The sequence below is a fragment of the Triturus cristatus genome, chromosome 12 (genome assembly GCF_964204655.1).
Source record: "Triturus cristatus chromosome 12, aTriCri1.1, whole genome shotgun sequence".
Taxonomy (NCBI): domain Eukaryota; kingdom Metazoa; phylum Chordata; class Amphibia; order Caudata; family Salamandridae; genus Triturus; species Triturus cristatus.
The window spans coordinates 782,899,846-782,908,429 of record NC_140595.1 but is presented as its reverse complement, the minus strand read 5'-3'; positions in this window follow the sequence as shown (position 1 = coordinate 782,908,429).

Below are 8,584 nucleotides of genomic sequence, written 5' to 3'. Positions count from 1 at the left end.
TTAATATTAACCACTCCACATTCATTAGCATCACCGGACAGTTGATTAACCTTCGCGAGTAGTGCTTCTCCCACCATAGATTTCTTAGCGATTCCGCCGTGCCATTACAAAAACAATTTCCACTTAATAATTCACGCTCGGGACTCTTGTATGAGTTAAAGTTATTTCATCACAGTTGACCACGCTGCATTTATCTTTTTCGCACTCCAACCATATGTTCACACGGCCGGACTACTTGCAGTAGGTTAAGCTTTCTTCCAAGTCCGATGTGAGACGATTTCTTCAAATTAAGATAATGTCTTGTGAGGTTCCGTCAATACTCCTTAGAGTTAATTTAAATTCTCAAGATCATGGGTTCTTCTGTGTGCCGTCCGAGTACCTCGTCGCCATAAATGTAAAGATATAACGCCAGGGAACAGCTTCAAGATGAAAGGTATTTATTAATTGAAAGGACGGCACACCATAACAGGAGTGCTCTGTGCGAATAACACAATGGTAACCAACAGTCATAAGCAACTGTCATATAACTGTGATCGTGGAACGCCCAGCTGTCAACATTCCAGCTGGCGTAAACAGTCTCGCGCAAGGGAAAGGGTAGCGCGCGGAGCAGGGGAGAAAGGAAAGAGAAGAACATGCAAAGGTTAACAAATAGCACAACATCTTCCATTCTAGAAATGACTTGCAGTGCCTATATTGGTGCCACTCTGGGCACACTGACATCAGTTGCTTTAGAGGCGGTCCGCGCCCCCAGACGCAGAGCCCCAATAGCAAATTGGTTGTTACCACTGTGCAGATTCCTAGACTCTGGATCTTATTAAAGGATAGAGTCCAATTCACAGAACGGGGACTGTGGGAGGGTCGGTGAGGAATTTGGGGTTAGAAAAAGTCTCTACCAGAAAGAGAGTTACCAAAGGTATGTACTGTCTGATAAAGAGTTCCAACCACAGATTCCTCAATTTTTGAATAGATACCAAAGCAGTGCTCATTTGTAGATGGGTCTGTGAATGTACTCAAACCAGAACGTCCTGTGGGACTAGAGGCCAAAATGCCCCTCTTGGCAAACCTGGCTGTTCAGGCAGTAGTGCCTCATGAACGTACACTAAGATGCCTATGCAGCTGCCTGGCAGATGTCCAGGCCAGGAACTCCGTGTGCTAATGCAGTTGTAGTAGCTTTGGCTCTAGTGGAATGAGCTTGCAGGCCTTATGGAGACTGCTTTTTTGTCCAGTGAGTAGGAGATCTTAATGCAGAATACAATCCAGCGTGATAAGGTCCATTTCTGCACGACCATACCTTTTCTCATTCTGGTGAACACCACAAACAACTGGCCGTCCAACCTGTGTTCTCTTGTATGATCGATGCAAAAGCTCAGCAAACCTCTCCTCCTCCTTAGACTGGTGAGCTGGACCAACGAGCGACCGTAAGGTGATATTTTGACCAGCGTCACAACTTTAGGCAATAAAATCTGTGTCCACAGAACCAGTTTGTCAGGGAAGTCGGTGTACTGCGGTTTGACGCAGAGCTTGAAGTTCACTTACGTGCTGCGCCAATGTAATGGCATTGAGGAACACTGCCGTGAGGGTGAGAAACTGCAAAGGACAGCTTAAAAGGAATGCACCTCAAACATGTGAGGACCAAGTTAAGGTCCCACTGTGGCATGACAGAGGGAGAGGGGTGAAACAGATGTGGTAAGCCTTTTAAAAATCACAGGGGAGTTTGAATAATCGGTGATAGTCCGCAACCGTAAAAAGGCAGAAAGAGACGAAATGTACCCTTTATCTATGCCTCGAGCAAAGCCTTGCCAGATGAGGGAAAAAACAAACAACAAAACCTCAGATAACTTTGTCTGGACGGGATCTATCTGCCGTATGCAGCACCAAGTCAAAAGCGACAGAAATAGGCTGTCTTTGTTGAGGGGCACCAGGTGCCAAGATGACAATAACCACCTCCAGGGAAAGGTCGAAGGTATTCAGCTGCCCCCGCTCAAGCTCCAAGCATGAAGATGGAGACTGCAAAGGCCCTATTGCGGTGACAGCAGATCCCCAAGTAGTGGCAGCCTGATCGAAAGACAAATACTCATGCCCAGGTGCTCTGGATCTCACACACAGTGCTCAATCTGGGGGCCGTTAGGATGACTTGGACCTAGTTGATCCTGATCTTCAGAACTCAGGGCAGAAGAGGTATCTGCGGGAAGACATACAGGAGCCCAGATTTCTAACTTAGGTGGCATGCATCTACTAGCAAGAGGCACCTGCAAAACAACTGCTGACATTTCACTTTCTTGGGTGCAATTACCATTCATGATGTGCTAGGTGTTAGTGGTTGAGTTGGTTTGCCGTGGCATTCAACGATCCTGCCAGGTGGTTTACCACCAGGAAAATTACACGATGGTCCAGCCAATTACAGAGGCATAGTGCCGCCTGCCACAGGGTCTGTGATATCACCTGCCTTGTTTGTTAAAATACCACATGGCAGTGGTGTTGTCTGTAAGCACCTTAACCAGCCTCCCCTTGAGGGACGGAAGGAAGGCTTTCGGCAGATGGTCCTCAGCTCCAGAAGGTTGATATGGAGGCGGAGGCCAAGAGCCTCTGATCTCCATCTCGGCTAGGTGGCTGCCCCAACCCAGAAGTGATGCATCAGTCACTACTGTCAGCTCTGGCTGGGGTAAACAGAGGGGCCTGCCGCTGACCCAATCACATTCCAGCAACCACCACTGCAGATCTTTTCCAGTCTCCTCCAAAATCTGGATGGCGTCAGAGACGTCCCTGTAATGTTGGGCCCACTGAGACTTCAGATCCCACTGCAGTGACCGCATATGTCACTTGGTGTGCTGTACAAGCAGGATGCCATCGGTTCCTGCAGCCTCCGAGTTGACCTCACTGAAATAAAGGACAGAGGCTGAAAGATCAGGATCATAGCCTGAATGTCCTGGACTCTCCTTTCCAGGGATAAGGCACAAAACCAAACCGTGTCCAGAAAGGCTACAATGAAGGAGCATCTGAGAAGGAGTCAGGGGTGACTTTAGCGGATTGATAGTGGACACCGAAGATGACCGGTTTGCTGTAGTCTTCAGCAGCCAGTCGTCCAGGTAGAAGAATGGAACCCCTCACCTCCAAAGGTGTTCTACCACCACCGCCATCCCTTTTGTGAACACCCTCGGGGACCTCGAAAATGTAGAGCTGGAGGTCGAGAGCTTTGGCCGCCCTCGGCATGACCACCACAAAGGAAGCGCTTTCGTCAGTCGCAGGGCCTGGGGTGAGGAAAGATCACAATCAGGAAAGGTGTCAAGGCCACTGGCCTCCAAAAGGTCATCTAACCAGCTTTCCTCTTGGCAGGGTTGTCCAATTTCATCACCTGCATTATAGTCGTCATCAGGATCCATTCTGGAAAAGGAAGGCAATGTATGAAGTCTGCCTTGTGGAGGTGGAACGTTAAGCAGGTCAGGTTGCAATTCAATGGAAACAGAGCGCAGCCATGATCCAGGTCGAACAGCGCCGACTGAGTCAGAGAGCACAATGGGCACCTCCTCCTCTGGCGTAGATGGAATCGGCATCACCACTCCGGGAACTGGCGTGGGTCGTGGAGTCAAAGGTGAAGTATGTACAAGAACCAGGATAGACCCAGTGGTGAGAGACAGATAAATACTTTTATTTGATTTCATTAAAAAAATCATAAAAGGGTGGGAAACCACCATACAGGAAATGTACATTTCAAAGAAAAACACGCACAGGTACGTACTCAGCAATCTGCTTAAAAAATAAATATAAAATGTACAGGCGATACCATAAGTGGATTTCAAGACTGGTTATGCTAAAACGTATTAAATCAGTTAATGTTTTCTTTTGTTTCCAGTTCTGTTGCCGTAGTTTTCAGGAAATTTGTGGCTCTACGGGACAGTTTGATTGATGGTCCTCCAAGGCATTGGATAACGGCTACTCTGCATGACCTTATTTGTTCCTTCCTAAAGGCTTCCCGAAGGACCGTTCTTCGGGCTTCTACCAGGAAGGGGCAGATGCATAGTAAGTGTAGAAAAGACTCGTTCCCTCCTACGCATAGGCGGCATTCCTTGGATTGCCAGGGGTATTTCCATTTTGGTGTCAGGTCTTCTGATGGAAGTGACCCCAGCTGCAGTAACGTTAGGTAGTGCTTTCTCTGCTGAGAAAAATGGTCTAGCAGGTATGGTTGGGATTTCAGCCGCTGATATCCTTGGATCACTGTCCAGGCATGTTTTTTTTTTTTTTTTAAAGGGCTGGTTTGTCTATTAGTAGAGAGGTCCGTTTGATTGCCTTGTTGACTACAGTTTTGAAGCTCAAATAGGTGGAAAGAGTGAGCCAGGCCTCCTCTAGCTCCAATGCCGCAAGGGAATCCTTCAGAACTCTGAACATCGAGTTAATTTGCCTGGCTTGGGTTTCAATTTCCACCCAGCAGTGATGCGCAAGGGTGTTGTCCTCTATATCCCTCATTCTCCAGTTATTTTTGGCTAATGCCCCTTGTCTGTCAGGAATCTGGTTTCTTAGTCCATACTCTAGTCGGATTTGGGTTTGTGAAATGTGTCGGGGGATCGAAAACAGGTTCTTAAAAAAGGTTGATTGTACTGTATTTAGGGAGGTGGCGTCTTTGAGGTTTAAAATTTCTGAGCCATATGAGATCGAAGGTAGAAATTTTGCTGAAATGACTTTAAGCAAGTGACCTGTAGAACAACCTGTAAGTTTTTTCTTTAGAACTCTGAAGGCAAACTGCAGTTGTTAGCTTTGGTGCGGCCTAGTCCCAATTGTGGTTTAAAGTTAAGATTGCGGTCTATATGAAAACCTAGGTATTTGTATGAGTCTACCCGGGACAGAGGTTGCTCATCCAAGTGCCAGAGGAATTTGCGATTTGCCTTTGTTTTGACTCGTCTGGCGAAACACATCACTTTTGATTTTTGACGGTTGATGGTTAGTTGGGCCGAGATGGTATAAGCTCCTAGTTTGGTGAGGAGTCGCTGCGAGCCTGCAGGTGTTTGTGCAAGGAGCACCATATCGTCCGCGTATTGTATACTGGGTGTGGGAACTTTGCCCAATTTTGGGGGGTCAGATTGAATTGACCGTAGTTGTTTATCAAGGTCGGCAGTGTAGATGTTAAAGACGCAGGGTGCGAGCACACACTCTTGGTTTAACCCATTAAGAGTTTGGAACTTGACCTGAACCCACATCTGGGAATACAAATTGATTATGGCGTCCAGGAGTTTAGTTGGGGCACCACAGTTTTGCATTTTTGCCCATAGCTTGGCTCTCGGGACTTTGTCGTAAGCTGCTTTAAGGTCTATAAAGCATGCGTAAAGAGGCCTGGAGTTTGCGAGAGCTTGATTGGCTAGCAGGGTGACCGCAGATATATTCGTGAGTGTGCCCATCCTTGCACTGAACCCAGTTTGTGTGTAGGGAATGAGGTTACGTCTTCTGACCCATTCCTCCAAGTCAATCAACAAGTTAGATGCGTACATTTTTGCCTCCATGTCAATTAGGGCTATCAGACGGTAGTTGCAGGGGTCGGAACGAGCGCCCGACTTGTATATTGGATTTATAACACTGCCCCTCCAAGAGTCTGGGATGGTACAGGATGCTAGGATGGAAGAGAAGAGTGGCGTAAGGAGGTCGGACCAGAATGAAGGATCATGCCAAAACAAGGCATTTGTCAACCCATTTGGTCCTGGAGCTCCCTCGGATCTCAGTTTTTTTAATGATTTTTAGAACTTGCTCTTTCCGGATTTGCGGAGAGTATTCGGGTGCTTCTGAGTTGAAGGTGATTTTGACACGACCTGCAATGGTTGTCCCCTCGCCTGGTTCAGAACCACAAGTTGCCGGAAAGACAAGTGACATTTCGTTGTATAAGAAATCAATGTAGGCTCTCCAGTTGTCCTCCATTATGTCTGAGTTGTAATGCCGGTTCTTGCCGCTTGTTAACTGGTTAATTATTTCCCAGAAGATCCTAGACTCCCCGTTGTTTGCAGGAACGGTGGAGTTTGGCCCAGAGTTGTTCTTGGAACGCTTTTTTTGCTGCCTTGTTGTCTCTTTTTAGGTTTTTTCTAGTTGTGGTACTTGATAGCAAGAGATCCTGGGAGGGGGCTGAACTCTGGGTGCGTAGTCTTCTAAGGTGTTTGTTCAATTGTTTCTTTTTGGATCCTGAGATTTTTAGTGAACCAATCTGCCCCTTGATGTCTTCTTGCTTTTTTTCCTTGTGGCCTGGTTACAAAATCTTTGATTTAGTTCTAGGGTGAAGCGCTCCCATGCCTGTGTGTTTATGGGTTCGATTTGGAATCTTTCCAAGAGGTGGGTGCATGTGCCCATGATGTCACCAATTGAATCCGTTTTCCATGCAAGGCATTTTAAATTGTAGCATTGCGTTTGTTCGGATAATACTCTAGCTGGCACTAGATTAACGATGTTACTTGATAACATGAAGGATTACAGTTGGTGGTCACTTTCTGTCCTATCCATAATTTGGAAGTTTGTGATCAATGGGAAGAGGTCTTGATCCGTGAAAGTATAGTCTATTGTTGAAGTTGATTTTTGGGTGATCCTAGTCTATGCTGTAGGGCTGTCTGTCGGGCTGCTCCCGTTTAGCATGCTCATTGAAAGGTCAACCAAACTGGCCGCACATCTCTTGCCGAGGGTGTCTCGTGGTGGGTTCAGAGGGTTAAACTAGCACCATGGGTGAACCCACCGGCGGTATCCCTGACAGAGGACCTTGCATCTTTGAGGCCTGCAGACAAGCAGAGGGAGCCAGAAGAGATGTGAAGAGCCGGAGCATGACCTTGCATAACTCTTAGATCTGTCTCAGTGTTGCAGAAGACCCTGGAAACTGGGGTTCTACCAGGACAAGTTACAGGATGGGCTCAGATGTCGACCGACTTCGGGAGCAAGATCGGGAGGTATGGTGACTCCATCATGCCTTCTCTGGAGTACTAGAGAGGTGAGTAGGGGCCGAGTGCCACTTGGATTTTCGAATGTTTTTTCTTCGACTTACTCAAAGATTTGGAATGCGACAATGTCCGACCTCGGGATTGGCTCCTGCAACTTCTGGAATAGGAATGGGACCGAGACTTGGATCAGTCTTGGAAAGCAGTCTACCGGTGCGTGGCAACAGAGTTTTGCCTTGGGTCCCATATGAGCTTCAGTTTCATCTTCATGCAGTCACTGCAGGCCTTAGAGTCGTGACTCCCAGGCAAACCTGATGGCGAACTGCCACAGATGTTTGCTTGTGACAGTTCTGATAAGGTTTAAAATCTGCCGTTTCAAGAGGTTATATTCCCCCTGCACACTGTTATTTTTTGAGGAAACAAAGGTCTCTGAGAGGCATGGGGTAGCTCCAGATTTTTATCTGGTGGCGTGGAAAGAAGGAACTGACGTCAGCGTATGGGAGGGGCACCGATATAGGCTCCGCATGTTATTTCTGCAGCGGAACTGTGTCAATGCATAGCCACAGAAAACCACCTAGTGGTGCACAGAGGTACTTTTTGTAAAAGTTGCGCGATCCAGTCTGATGCCTGGGGAATATTCCAAAGGGGAGGAATCGGCAGTTAAAGGTCTCTATCAGAAACCACCAACAAAATGGCTAAGCAACTTAACACTTGCATCTGAAATCTGCTGTGATCTGAAGGTCACTAGTTTGAATTCAGGGTAGGCAGGCTCATCCTTCCATTCTTCAAAGGTCGGTACCATTAAATTAGGCAATAATCACATCTATTATTTACAGAATTAGAAATTTGGAGAATTGTGGTGTGGAAATGTTATTCATAGCACTTAGAAATGGAAGACGTGATATAGAGTACTCAATATAAAAATAAGTTATTTATTTATATGCTGAGCAAGTCCATTAGATGATAAGACAGCTCATTTGGTATTGAGTTTTTTTTTTGTTGCAGTTTTATGTAGCGCAAACTCAATCCGAAGGTATTGGAGCACTTTACATGAGCACCAGTTACATTACACAAGGATACATTCATTTTTGGTAGGCACAGGGAGATTAAGTAATTTGCCCAGAATCACAGGATGTTGAGACAACACCGAGACTCGAACCTGGTTCGCCAGCTCCAAAGTCGGCAGCTCTGGCTGTTAGGCCACATCCTCTCCCCTAAATTCCAATGTGGGAGCATGTGACTCTGTTGATACACACGGTACAAAATGGTTAAATTCTTTTCGGATGCCTTTGATGATGACATGATCCGCTTCTTGTGGATGTTGTCATGTTATGGAGTTTTTTAATGTCTGTGCATTGGTTTAGCTGTTGGAGTGACTTGTACATCGACAGTGGTTACTGGACAGAGATTACAGATGTTTACTAGCTTTGATTAGGGATCTCCCAAGATGGTCGCGGGCTGTGTACAATGGCGCACTGACTGTGGAAGAACATATGCCAGTTTTGTTAATACCACTGCTTTATATGGGCCGGTACTGAATACCTGCACTTTTTTATTTTGAGAGGGAGAGTCCCTGCATTTCTCAAGAGAGACATAATACTTTTAATTCATTCGCGAGTACCGGCACTTCTCAGAAACAAGCAGGTACTCTAGTACACGGTAGTTGCACTTCTATTTTTCCATTTGAAGCA